Below are 14,474 nucleotides of genomic sequence, written 5' to 3'. Positions count from 1 at the left end.
GAGAGAGAGAGAGAGAGAGAGAGAGAGAGAGAGAGAGAGAGAGAGAGAGAGAGAGAGAGAGAGAAGAGAGAGAAGGAAGAAAAGTTTTAGGCCTCTAACTTTTTTGGCTCTAACATCCAAATCATTCTTCTTACCTTATCTTAATTATTCTATGTCTCTCAGATGTCTTTAGATTAGGACCAGCAGGGTGGCATATCATATTTTCCTTCAAAGGGAAGATGAAGTCAAAAAGTGGAGAGTTGCTTGAGCTCATATTTATTTTGAGGTTAATAGGAATGTCCGACATAATCTAAACAGCAACCAAATGCAGTCCTCAAAATTAAGTCCTCTACTCTACTGCTACATCCCTGGAATTCCTCATAAGGCACGAATGTTTGGCTTTGATTTTGTTGTCAAAACCCTCTCCTTTACATTCCTTCCTTTACGATTAGGATAGGACTTGTGGCTTTAAGTAAAACATATGTTTTAATGTTAATACAAAACTATAAGCATGGAACTAAAAAAGATTCATTAGCACCATTACTTTTTGTTTACTATCATATGTAATATGGATAACAAGAGCGAATGACGTAATTATTTACATGTGAGAAATGAGTAAAAAAAAAAAAAAAAAGAAGAATTGGAAAAACGTTTAAACAAAAAAATCAAAATTATCGTTAGTTTTAAAATAATTTAATTTTTGATCGGTTCATTAACAGGCAAGGAATATACACCTTTTTGTAAGTATAATTTAAAATTTCACATTGATAAAAAATAATTAAATTAATTGTTCGCATGTGTTTAATTTTAATCGCTCGGACAATGTCAGTCAAATACTAATTCGAAATATTATATTTTTGAAATGTTATTTTAATTCTTTAGAACAAATAATCTGAAGATCTGATCTCTCTGTTTTAAATCTGATCTATCCACGAATGTTAAGAATATACCGAAATTTCGACCGTGGACCGACATGGACCGACGCCCACTCAGGTAACCTGAGCTCGAAACTCTCATATAATAAAAATCGAAAAAAATAATCGATAATTTACTTTAAAAGCCCTACATTGATGAAAGTAAAAAATTAGAGGAATTCTCCCAACATTAAAAGTACAATTAATACAGAAATGAACAACACATGTTTAATAAATTTATATGTTGCAGTTACTGACATTACTTGTTTTGATTTTATGTTGATTATTTTAATTTTATTTAATTTTTTTAACGTTTAAACTTTAACAGGCATTATGAAACACGTCATTGATGTACCGTCTTGGCGAAAATGAGTTATTTCAAAGAGAAATCATGTGATTTTGTCGAAACTTTGAGAATGTTTCAATTGGAATCACATGGAGAGGGGAAAATAGTAACTTTTCAGCCAAAACGATTCATTGAAAACATCAGACTCTCTTCTTTTCTAAATTCGGACTGCGACCAAATGGATAGGCTGGTAAGTGTTCTGAACAAACTTCAAGATGTAATGGCGATAACGGGGAAGGATACACTGCAGTTGCCGCAGATAGTCGTCGTCGGGGATCAGAGCTCTGGGAAGAGTTCTGTGCTCGAGGGGTTGGTTGGAAAGCCGTTCTTACCCCGCGGCATTGGAGTTGTGACCAGAAGGCCGCTTCTCATTCACCTGGAGTACCTGCCCAAGAAGAAAGGAAGGGGAGACGAAGACGGTAGTAGTGATCACGTCGTCTTCAACCACGATTCGAGGGTCTTCAAGAATTTCCGAGAAGTAATGAAAGAGATCGAAGAAGAAACGGATCGAGCAGCGGGCACTAACAAAGGAATCTGCTCAGAGCCCATCGTCATGACGATATACTCCAGGTACGCCGCGTCCAACCTCACTCTTATCGATCTTCCGGGAATAATCAAAGTTCCAATGGGAGACCAACCAGCCGACATCGAAGACGTCCTCAAGGCCCTGATTCTCAAGTACATTTCCAATCCTAAGTCAATCATCTTAGCTATAGTCACCGCTAACACTGACATAGCCACGAGTGAGAGCTTGAAGATAGCAAAGGAAGTAGACCCGGAAGGATTGAGGACACTCGCTGTGGTGACCAAGCTGGATATCATGGACACAGGAACCGACGCCGTTGATATCCTCTCTGGCAAAGTTATCCCAGTGAAGCTAGGCGTCGTCGGGGTCGTCAACAGGTCGCAGCGGGACATCGTTCAAGGGATCACTATAAAGGAAGCCGCTATTCAGGAAATGAACTTCTTCTACAAGTACTATCCTCAACTGGCCAACAAGCACGGAACTTCCTACTTGGCGCGGACTTTGCAGGAGTTGCTTATTGATCACATTAAGGTCAACTTGCCGCAGCTAAGACAGAGGATCCAGGAAGCCATGGAGACACACAAAGCAGTTCTTCAGTCACTGGCCGCAGCAGACATTTCCTCACCGGGCGAATGCCTCCTACATCTTCTGACCAACTTCTCGACCACTTATTGTTCCAAAATACAAGGCACAGGAAACGAACTTGAAACGCTCGAATTAGGAGGTGGGGCAAGGATAAGTTATATATTCCATGAAACATTCGCAAACGCACTTAATTCGATTAACCCGTTAACAGGCTACAGCAGGTCAGCCATTCTAACAGCTATAAGAAACGCTTCTGGAACTAGACCCGGAATGTTTATGTCGGAAAGTTGCTTTGAACTTTTGGTCAAGAAACAAATAGCGCGTTTGGAGACCCCTTCGTTGCGTTGTGTACAACTGGTCTACGACGAACTGGAAAAAATCATTTATAACAGTTGTCAGAGTCAAAACTTGGCAATGACTCGCTACCCGAAGCTTTATCAGAAGATCTTGGAAGTCGTTATTAAGCTGTTAAAAAGCAGGCTCCCTGAAACTAATAGTCTCGTAAAGAAACTGATTGAGATTCAAGGAGCCTACATCAACACGGCTCATCCTGACTTCAGTGCAAACGGTTTGGGACATATAGAACCGAACTACCAGATCGTTCCCTTCAAGGACGAGGAACAACCGAGAGAATCTGGAGTCACGATTGAGACTCTAGTCATCAAGTACTTCAACATCGTGAGGAAGACGATCCAGGATGCCGTGCCCAAGGCCATTATGCACTGCCTCGTCAACTACTCGATGAACCACATCCTCTCCGAGCTGGTGAGCATCCTCTACGCCCCAGGCAAAGCGGAACAGTATCTAGAAGAATCGGCGGACATCGCGGAACAACGGGCATACGCTCTCAGGATGTTGGAGGTGTTAGAGAACGCCAACTCCATCATTACAGAAGTGAAGGAAGGTTACTGTTTAGTATAGAGAAGAAGTGTAATCCATAATTTGTCCAGTCCATGTAAACTTCAAAATACTCACAAAGAAAAAAATCGAGTGCCTTGATTTTTTTTTTCATTAATATTTCGTAGTAACATAAGCAACAGACACGTACATAGATCTAGTCAAGGCTAATCTTTAAAAAGCAAATACCCGAAACACAAATACATATAAACATAAAGATAGAGACAGCACAGTAACTGTACTACACATACCGGGAGCACTGCAGTAAAAAATCAATCTTAAATATATAATTTAAAACAGATGATTAACTTAGTCAAATCATAGTAACCTAATTGGTTAGGAACTTAACTTTCTCATTTCTTCATCAGTATAGATATTTCATTTTCATCACTGGGATTCAATACACTGCAGACAACAGGGCAATTTTATATTTAATGTTTTGTTTTTTCAACCCAATTACTTCAGTAGTCACCAGATGGCTGCACGTATTAATGTATAATGAATCATGTGATTTTTTTTTTCTTTAACCACTTAGGTAAGGACTAGTGAAATCGGGTCAAATTTAAAAAAAAAAAAAATTTAAATTCGGTCATTGAAGTTTTGAGTTACATTATTACTGGAACGACTTGGCCTATTTGGTTGCCTTTTTTATGGCAAAATAATTACTGCTAAAATCCTTTACCTCTTCATACATATAGCATAAATGCCCAAGTAAAAAACATGAATATAGTTATGAAGAAAAGAAAACTTTAAGCGCAATTCAAAAAGTAACCATTTTATAATAATAAAATTCCTTAAAAACTCAATAAATAAATCCAAACCACATCAGTAATAAAAGGCTGGGAGATTTTCGCGTAATTTTTATTTTCTTTAAAAAACTTTAACACCGTCAATCGGAATGGTAGTAAATCCAAAGATTCAGAGTGATAGTATAGGGGCAATATTCATCAATTGGCGAAAAAAGTTTGAAAAACATATCATTTAAAACTTGAAGTGGTGGCTGAGAAAGTAGAGGGAAGCCAAATGGTTGCATGAATAATCTTGTAGTTGATTATCAAAATAATTACCAAAAAGGCTTTTAGCTTATTACGAGTCAAAAGTAACATTGCATAAGAGTATTGTTCGATATCTTAAAAGTAAAAGCATCAGTTAGATTGATAGTGTACTCCAAGCATATACCACTTTGTCAAAATATGTACTCCAAGCATATACCACTTTGTCAAAATATGTACTCCAAGCATATACCACTTTGTCAAAATATGTACTCCAAGCATATACCACTTTTTCAAAATATAATAGAAAAAATATATATATAGAAAATAGACAGTGTGCTCCAACACTTACTTTTCTCTGTGTTTTTTTTTCTTCTTTTCCCACATACTCAGCCAATTTAAGGATGATCGTGCCGCAATTGGTTTTAGCTTGACAACTGTCCATTGATGTAAAAAATTTGGGAACCACATCAGCAGTTCCCAAAAAAGTTTGGGAACCAATGATGTAGGAGGGGTTTTCGTGATTCATGTCTATCATATCAGTCTGGCTTTGGAATGGTTACTGTCCGAATGACGTCTAGGTGCTTCTCTATCCTCCAGTAAGCAGAGTGTGTAAATCGGATGAAATTTTCATGAGTAAATGCAGTTTTTATTGAACTATGCGTTTCAGAGCATCCTCGATTTCATATATGTATTTGAAAGGTACTTAAAGTCCTTACAAAGTTAAAAGAAAAAAAAATTATATCCGACCGGTACTAGCAAAGTAATAAGCGTATTAAAATTTGTAACGATATTTTTTTAGCTCAAGTTTCCTTGAGAACCTGTTTCCTGTTTGTTTATATTTTTCAAATAATTCGAAATCTATTAAAGATGTCTCTGAACATTTCAGTTGCTTGTCTGAAGGGTAATTAAATTTGTAAATAAAGTAATTAGTGTATTAGTTTCACCGGCGAAAGTGTCAAGCAAAATCGTGAGTGGGCAGACAAGATATTCAATAGGTCTGTGCTCACTACCACTTTTGACTGTCAGGGGCATGCATACAGAATTTAGAATGATACTGCGCATGCTTTTAACATTTTTTGGCAGTAGAATTTATCTTTTCTACAACATTAACAATGATAAACTATTCTATCCCGAAGGTATGTTGTTCAGCGTAACCCTGCCCTAGTAAACCCAGGTGTTCCAACAGGTGAACCTAATAGGGTAAGAGCCAGTCATGACGTGGGAGCCGCCTACCCACCTGGGTGCCTCCGAATCTTCCCATTACATAGTCATCTTGAGTTCCAAGGATCCGTCCTGGATACCGATAAAGGAAAAGTTATTAATATGGACTCATTCAATGGGACAAGAAGGCTGAATCATTTAGTATTCCAGATCGATTCTCCATTTAATTACTAAACTACATTAGGTAATTAAGGAATGATTGGAATATCCTCAAAACAAAGCTGTAAGGATCGTAAAAACTATTAAATAAATAAGCAATCAACGCTTCGCCAATTCAGATACATGCTGTGCAACGTGTGAAGATAATTTGGAGCGAGGAGCTGTTTCTTGTTGACTGGCTTTATGGAGTGTTGATGACAGATGTGCTAATAACTGTCTGCCTTTATATGATCTTTTTTTTTTTGCTTGCCTAATGATTCCAAATTTGGGGAAACGTAACAGAGGCGTTTTTTATTTTTTAAACTTATTTTAATCAAACAAAAATTACATCTGTACCCACCACCTGGCAGATAACATAAATTTGTCCACATGTTCTAAAAGGTTGAGGGCACTAAAAGTCTACCATGGCTTTGCAACAGCATAGACAGGCTCTAGAGGAAATGGGTACACAAGTTGAGGCACTATGAGCTCCATAGGATAAGTAGGCATCGAGATGACTAAATAATCTCCCTGAAATGAGGGAGTGAGCCGAGAACAATAGAACTAATTCGCCATTGTGATACTCCTTGGACAATAGATCCATTTTGGGATTCGTTCAAGAAAAGTAGCTGCTCCTCTTAAGAGTGAATAATATTATATAATCCTAAATGTGACCTTAAAAAAATACTGTTTTATTTACATCACCATATTTGAGAATCCGTCATCATGAGAGGGATATGATTCTCTTCGGCAGTCCAAGGATACACCAATATTGATAACGGATGTGATAAAGGAGATGGTTGGGGGGAGTGAAGAACACAAATAAATAAACACTTATTTATTAGTTCCAACGTTTCGGCCAGAATTTCAGGCCTTCATCGGGGCTAAGAACAAAACTAAGATAACAACCAAAATGACTAAATGGAATTACAGAAAAACAAGAAATGTAAGAAGATAACAGATAATAAAGGTGCATAAGAAGTATTAAAGAAAATGGATGGTGTAATATAATAAGAATAATGAAACTTTATATAATAATATACATGGAAAATAGTGATATTAAAATTAAGAATGAAAAAAAAAATTAAATTAATATTCTCCTCAAGGTAGTATCCTTGGTCCCATCCTCTACACCGTCTATACAGCTGACATTACAACCAATCCTAACACTACCCTCACCACGTATGCCGATGACACATGTGTGCTCGCTGTTGATAATAACCCATTAATTGTATCTAAAAATCTCCAATCCCATATCACAGTCCTCGAAGAATGGTGTCATAATTGAAGGATTAAGATAAATTCCAACAAATCACCTTTACCCTTCGTCGTAAACCTACTGACCTCCCTACAGTTTCATTTAATGATGTTACTCTTACCCCTGTCGAACAGATCCACTACCTTGGACTACATTTGGACAAGCGATTAACCTGGAATCCTCACACAAGACTGAAAAGACAAGGAACTACACGTTGATTTCGACTATTAAACACTTACTATACAAACAGTCTAAACTTCCAACACATTACAAAAGACTGATCTACATGACTGTAATAAGGCCAATCTGGACATACAGAATTGAGCTTTGGGACTCCACTAAACCTTCGAATTCCTCTCGTATCCAATCCTTACAATCCAAAATCCTTCATAAATTCCTCAATGCTCCTTACTTTGTCACAAATGAAATCATACATAAAGACTTTAATGTTCCCTATGTAACCGATCTAACCCGAACAAGATATCACTCCTTCCATTATAAGCTCCCTAACCACTCAAACTCCCTAGTTCCTAACCTTGCATCCTCTTCCATTCCTGACAATCCTCCGAGGCGACTGAAAAGAAGATGGCCACGAGACCAGCTAATGTAAAATGTCATTAGAGTGCTACCAATGGGTAGTTTCTCTACACGCCTGTAACACTCCAATTTAACTTAAATCATATTTACTAAATGTATTATAATGTACAGTTGTAAACAGCAATAAATAAATATTAAAAAAAAAATTAATATTCAATAATACTTATTAAGTATTATATATTATCTATAGTACATTACTGTATTGTTTGTTATCTTCTTATGTTTTTTGTTTTTCTGTTATTCCATTTAATCATTATGGTACTTATCATAGTTCTGTTTTTAGCTCTGACGTAGGCCTGAAATTCTGGCAGAAACGTTGCCACTAATAAATAAGTGTTTACCTATTTGTGTTCACTGTCCGTACCCCCAATAATCTTATCCTCATATATTTCTGTAATTACTTTGTTTCACCTTATCTTCTTCCATCTTCCATATTGTATTTTTTATTTGTATTTTTCGTGTTATCTTTATGGCGTAGTGACAGCAATAGAGTTCAATTTATTTATCTATATCTTGAACGTTTCGGATGAGTCATTGGCCATACTTCATTGCGAGTACACCACATTTTAGGAATGAGATCATCCTAATAATACTGGGACAGATTAGATGGAGAGAGGACATAACGTGCACGGAATTTTAAGATATAAATAAATTAAGCACTATTGTGTATTAATCCTGGCCAAAAACATTACGTATATTGTTGTCATTATTTTCGTTGAGTCTGATTTTTTCGCTCTTTCTTTCATTATTTCTTTTTCTTTCCCTGATACTTTCAATGTTTGTTATCTTACTGTATAAATACATACTATTCCAATATCATACGTTACATTCTTATATTATTATTTGCCTTTTTAATTTCTTGTTGAACTGGTTTTAATATTTTAAATTCAATAATGTTATCTCGTTTGTTTGGCTGAAACGTAGGCACAAACAAAACGAAATGAGTGTAACGTGTGTTCATAACTTCTGCTGGTTCCACATCACACCGTCTCCTCATATTATATCTACGTTCAACAATAAAACCCTTGATCAGTTTAAAAACTTATTTTTATTTCATTTTACTTAAATTGGATGAAAAATGGAATTGAATTTATTGCATTTAAAAAAATCGTATTATCAAATAAAAATCGGCTTTATTCAGAATTTTTGCTATATTTTTAAAAATATTTTAAATTATAGTAAGATATATTTTCAGAGTTATCTAATAAGATAAAGCACCTAAATCAAATTACATCTCTGATCAGATTCTTCCCATGTGCTTTTTAAACATTTGAAAAAAGAAAAAAAATAGTATCGAATTTAATTATAAATTTTAATGTGTTTAGATTTTTATCCATTGTTTCCGGTCCAATGATTTTTTTTCTTAAATATTAATTCCTGTAATTATTGGTATTTTACATTGAACAGTTTTATCCAGTGAGGATGAATTAGGCACTGAATGGGCGGAGGTAGACTAAAAAAAAGTCTATGACTCCGCATAAATTATTTCACCAACACAGTCGCTATTGTCTACAGAAAGCTTGCTCTGAGAATAGAATCGCCTGTCATTCAACATTTAAGGGTGCTAAAGTCTAATGTGAGCAGAATAATCTTCGGTTTGAGAAACAGGTGGATTTACTAAAATTATTCTGATAAATTCCTATATATTCAGTCATCATTCAAAAACCATAAATTCTATCAAGGTCCCTAAATAATCAGTTAGACTGGTGCTTACCTGTACACGAGATACCGAACAGTGAGAACTTTGAGCAATACCTCTTTAAATTCGTAATTTATTTTATATTATTTTGGCATTTAACTGCAAGAATGAAATGAAATGACGATATGAACGAAGCTCTTGCAGTTTCTCATCCACTTCACATCACATCAAGTTTTGAATGGTAACATTTCTTTGGTCATATTTTTTTCCGTAATTCATCAGTATTACACCCACACGGTCAATCTGAACGTATGTCTTTACTGTCATTCTGATTGACCGGGTCCCGACTTCGAATGAAGATCAATTGAATATCGAAATAAGGTTTGAACGGAGGTTTCACGGTGACAGTTATAGTGGCAGCTTTCAAAAGTATAGCCTTTCTAAATTGTGTTTCTGTACTTAACTAAGAACTATTGAAATTGAACATTTCTGGACTTAATTATTTATGTTATCGAGTGTGGATTCTGCAATAAGTTTTTTGTTCTCTTTCAAATATTTTCAATTTTTTTATTTCGTTACATAAATTCTAACTATTCCAATATACTGTATATCTGTGGCGGTCGCGAAAGGCAAGTCGAATCGCATAAAAGTTAACGGAGTGTAAACGATCCTGAACACGTCTTTAAAGTACGTCATATGTGTTAAATTGGTTAAGTCCTTTTATTTTTCATTGAAATTTTCTGGTCAATGGAAATCAACTAAACGAATTTAACTTAAGTTTTTTTTTAAGAACTTGAAAGAACGGTTTACAACTTGTTAATTCAATTTTAGACTATTCGACTCGCCTAATTTCACGACTACCACATATATTATTTATGTACTTCTCATAGTGTTATCTGTTAAATTCTTAATTGTTTGTTATATATTTTTTTCCATTATCATTATCATTATTAATATGATTGTTATCATATATCATTATTTTTTTTAGGCCTGGAATTCAGACCGGAACTATAGTACTAATAAAATAAAAGTTTTCAGTTATCTGCGTTCATTACTCCTCCCCCCAATCATCTTCCCCTCATTTCGAATCTACGGTTAACAGTAAACACATCGTTATATCGGTCATTATCTAAAACTGTGTAAATTAGACGTCTTATCCATTTTCAACCACTAACATGAGCTCCAATCATTGAAAAAATATATAAGAACTATTCAATGCCTTTTGTTCTAATATGGAGGCTATATATTTTTTCGGCCAAAATTTCCCATGGGAGTCCTATACTGCCTAACCATGATTGGGGTCAAGTTTTTCATTTTGTGGACCACCACTCAATGAAAAAAGTCAACACCCGAAGGCCGGATTCGAACCGGCACCGCCAGAAATCTACAATTGGTTAGACTAGGTTTAACCAACTGAGCTACGGGCGGCCCGAGGCTATATATTATTTCCTAAATAGATTTTTAAATATAAGTTCAAAATTTAAAAAAAAAATCGTTTTTCACTCCCTCACCATGTCCGACCACTTTGACACAATGGTTTGTTTCACTTCTGATTTAGTCACTTTTTACATGAGAATAGCATTAAGAAAATAAGCCTCATTATTTATTATAATCAGAAAAAGGAAATAAAATAAAAACTGTATGACATTTTTCCTTCACTCCCTCACTTATTCTTCACTCCGCCATTTCGACATATCCTTAAACCATAAATAAAGGTATCCTGCTCAGCGTACTCGTGAAGGTACTAAACCACTAAATAGGTAAGAATTTTAGCAGCCCGAAGTTATGACTTTTTATTGTTCAGATTTTAGGAAGTGAAATCTACGCATCTTCAAATAATGAGCCATATAACTATTATGATATGAGGTTACGATTTTACGCTTCAAATATATTATTTACATTACCAATCTAATTTAATCTGTTGATCGCCTTCCGAGAAAAAATAAAAATGGGTTTGCTTTTTTTTTTTTTTATAATTTACTTTTTTTGTTTTAACTTCTAATTCACTTCCCTTTTAATTGAACTCAATTGGTACTTTATAATTTGAAGGGGGGGGGGGGAGGAAATTGGGTAAATTTTTATGAAAGCGGTTAAGTTAGTCAAAAAATGTCCGCAGTAGGTTGTTTTACACGCCGCACAACATTTTTAAATACTGATTTACATTACTTTTTTCACCCTTGTTAGATATATTTAACCCTAGGACATACTAATACTGTATTACCCTCTTGTAGTCGATAGTGTAATAGAGCATTATTAATCGATTAAAATAATCATTATTCATAGTCAGACATGACCAAGCCGCCTACCATCAGGGCATAATAGAGATAGCGTGCTTGCGAAATCTTTATTCCGCCTCAGACCTCCTTCTTGCACACAAAGGATGAATTGACGGACAAGGTCGTACGGTGACGAACATCAGTGTACATAAGAAATCAGTCTTAGCTTTTATTCTCAAGTAAATATTATTTAATTAAGTATTATTAATATGTTTGTCGAATCGTCCAAGCGCTGAAATCGTTAATTTCAAAAATATCTAAAATCGAGATTTTGAAGCTATTTTTTCCCTTGAATGAACCTCTGGGAATTCCTGTTTATACAATAATCTAAAAAAAAAATTCTAGACTTCATTATTTATATAAAACTAAAATAAAAATAAAATCATACAACGCTGCTTGAGAAATTCATTTCCCTAAATTCATATTCAGGTGCTTCGAAATACATCAAATTCGATAAATCTAAAACAGCAGGTGGACTGATTACGAACAGCTGAGAATATAGTTCATATTCGGTGCACTAACTTCAGGTGAAAAATTCGTAAAATCCAGGCTCTTCTCTCACTCATATTCTTTTCATTTTTACCACCCTCGTATGGGTATCAAGTACCTCGTGTTAGCATTGTTATTTATTCATTTATTGTTTTATCCTTAGAAAAATTGATGAAATTATACAGTCGCAAAACTCAATCGAAAGTGAAAAGCTTTACTTTTTTTTTTTCTACAAAAGTTCAGTAATAATCTTCACCAAAAAATAAAAAAGGCAATATATTCCCAATAATATAATATTTCAATTGACATTATTTCCTTCCTGATAGTGTTGTTACCATTCTGATTCGATTTGGATATACCTCCAATCGGATCTTTTCTGCACACAACCCTCTACATATTACTTAGTCTTACCCAGACTCCCTCGCAGTTCCTCTTCTGCAGTACCAAAGAGGAACTCGCCCTGAGGATACAAGATACTAACGGTTCCCGCAGTCCTATCACGACCGTTACTGCCGGCCGCTACCTCAGCCGAATTGGATACCTGTTCCACTTCCAACCAATAGCCAGAACGTAAATCTTAAATATTTATTGCTAATGGAGTAGCTGGTTGAACTGGCACGCATCTGCTCTAAAGCTAAAGTCGTCATGTAATGATGTTTGCTGAACAATTAGAATTAGTTCTAGAGGTCGCCGGGTAAAACATGGGAAACCCACACAAATTATTTAATGTGTCATTCACAGACTTTTTTTACAACTTCTCCTGAGACCATTACAATATTTTATAGCCGTATTTCCAATATGAACTTTAATTCACCATATCGTTTGCTTGTACTGGTCCCATTAGAATAATTTTGTCTTTATTTTATTAATTTTATGTTTAGAGAATTTTAAAAACTTTCAAATGTCTGTCAAGTGGCCGAAAATAGGTATTTTTTTTGGACTCAAGGACTCAGAAACGCATAGATCCGTTGAAAACTGCATATGGAATATTGTACTCAACTACTATATTCCTCTTATCTAGGTGGTAAGGATAGTAAACAGATCGATATAAGTCTCTTAAGCACTTAATAAGGAACAGTACAACCTGAAACTGGTTTAACATAACAATGTTAATTAAAAAAATGATCAACATTGGTCACTGCTTGGTTTACTAGTAATGTTATCGATCATAGGGAGCCCCATTAGACACCAATATCTATTAAAACTACAGTCTTGATATTTTTATTTTCCCTAAATAAATATTTCTATTCACAATATCATTGTGTTTATTTATTTTTGGGAATTTTATTTTTTTATACTACTTAAAAAACAAAAATTATAATTATTTTTCAATTTCGTTCTTGTGACGAACTTAACGCCCAACGCAACAAGGCCTCGAGGTTCTTGGTGATATTCACGCCTATGGTTGGCATACAAAACTTCAATGGATAGTTATGAAAGAGATCTCGTTGGATATTCTTTTTATTTCATCATTCTCCAAATTTTTCGTTACCGTTTCGAAAATGATCGTCAGATACCGCAGTACTAGAAGCCAACCGCTAATGGGCAAACCGTATCGCACCCAAGACCTAACGTAGCGTCACGGCTGAGTACCGTTCTAGAGCGGGAAGGTACAGTACCTCGACTAATCGGACGTACCTGAAGGAAACTGACGCGAGGTACCGCTAGCTGACGAGCTTCCTTGTTCGCAGGTTCGCACCTTCTAGACGAAATGACGACTGCTACACTTTGTAGAATGCTCATTTATATCTTACTTTTGTTTTAAAGTAAATTGAAGTATTTAGTTGTTTACTCACCATGAATATGAAACAAACAAGTAAAATACATTTTTAATAGATTTAAATTACAGGAGGACATCACAGCTATTATTAAAATAATTACACCTATATATCATGGCATGTGGGCGTGTTTCTAAAACTTCCAATTAACTTAGAGTAATAAATGTGTTTATGAGCATTAAACCGGACCATAAAGATGCCAGTTGAAGAACCGGGTGCATCTCTGTAACAGGTGCCTCAAAACCGGTTCCAGGGTCGACCCAGATTGAACCAGCTTTGACAACCCGAGCCACCTTCACCTACTGATACCCATCTTCCAGCTGAGAACATCTTCCAGCCAGCCGTTAGGGCAGTAAAGACTGTTCTCCCGGATCCTGTGGACTGGAGTGAAATGTACGATTAAATTTTATCTGCTCTCAAAGCAGGTTAGTGGGCTAAGAGACTGCTACTCCGAGCTTTATAGGGGCTGAGGTAAAGGCTGCATTCCATTTATTTCCTCATTATTTTGGAAAGAATAAATTATTAACAAAATAATTAGTTTAAGTTATGTCTGCAAAGTAAATAGCTTCCTAATCATTTCCTCTTTTTTTTTCCATTATTCCCTATTTCTTTTTCTGAAAATTATTCTTTTTATGTATAATTTATTTGGTTCGTGATTGCCTTTACTTCAAGATTATGGATAACTCGTTTGAGAATAAAATCTAAGGAACGAGCCATCCAAAAAATTAGTTTAGCATTGGATACAATTTGACGAAATATATACTAGACCATGTTTACACTACTTCCCGAACTTTCTACTGAATTGGGCTAAAATCAGAAGAGTCATTCTTGAATTA

At 35.3% G+C, this 14,474-nt stretch overlaps 1 protein-coding gene, 1 long non-coding RNA gene and 1 pseudogene across 2 annotated transcripts in view; 2 read left to right on the top strand and 1 right to left on the bottom strand.

The window, feature by feature from the left end:
- The window catches only part of LOC136796396 (uncharacterized), a 2,212-nt gene extending 1,694 nt beyond the window's left edge, over window positions 1-518 (bottom strand). The window contains exon 1 of the long non-coding RNA XR_010844104.1: window positions 135-518. This is a non-coding gene — a long non-coding RNA (uncharacterized lncRNA). The remainder of the gene's footprint in view (window positions 1-134) is intronic.
- Window positions 1-14,474, top strand: part of LOC106678157 (CKLF-like MARVEL transmembrane domain-containing protein 4) — a 90,695-nt gene that overhangs the window by 39,147 nt on the left and 37,074 nt on the right. The window lies entirely within an intron of this gene.
- Window positions 581-4,005, top strand: LOC106678156 (dynamin-1-like protein pseudogene; annotated as a pseudogene).

This window comes from Halyomorpha halys, unplaced genomic scaffold (assembly GCF_000696795.3).
Source record: "Halyomorpha halys isolate HHAL.00 unplaced genomic scaffold, Hhal_1.1 Scaffold126.1, whole genome shotgun sequence".
Classification (NCBI taxonomy): Eukaryota; Metazoa; Arthropoda; class Insecta; order Hemiptera; family Pentatomidae; genus Halyomorpha; species Halyomorpha halys.
Note: the sequence above shows the minus strand (reverse complement) of the source record. Positions and strands in the feature narration are given on the sequence as shown.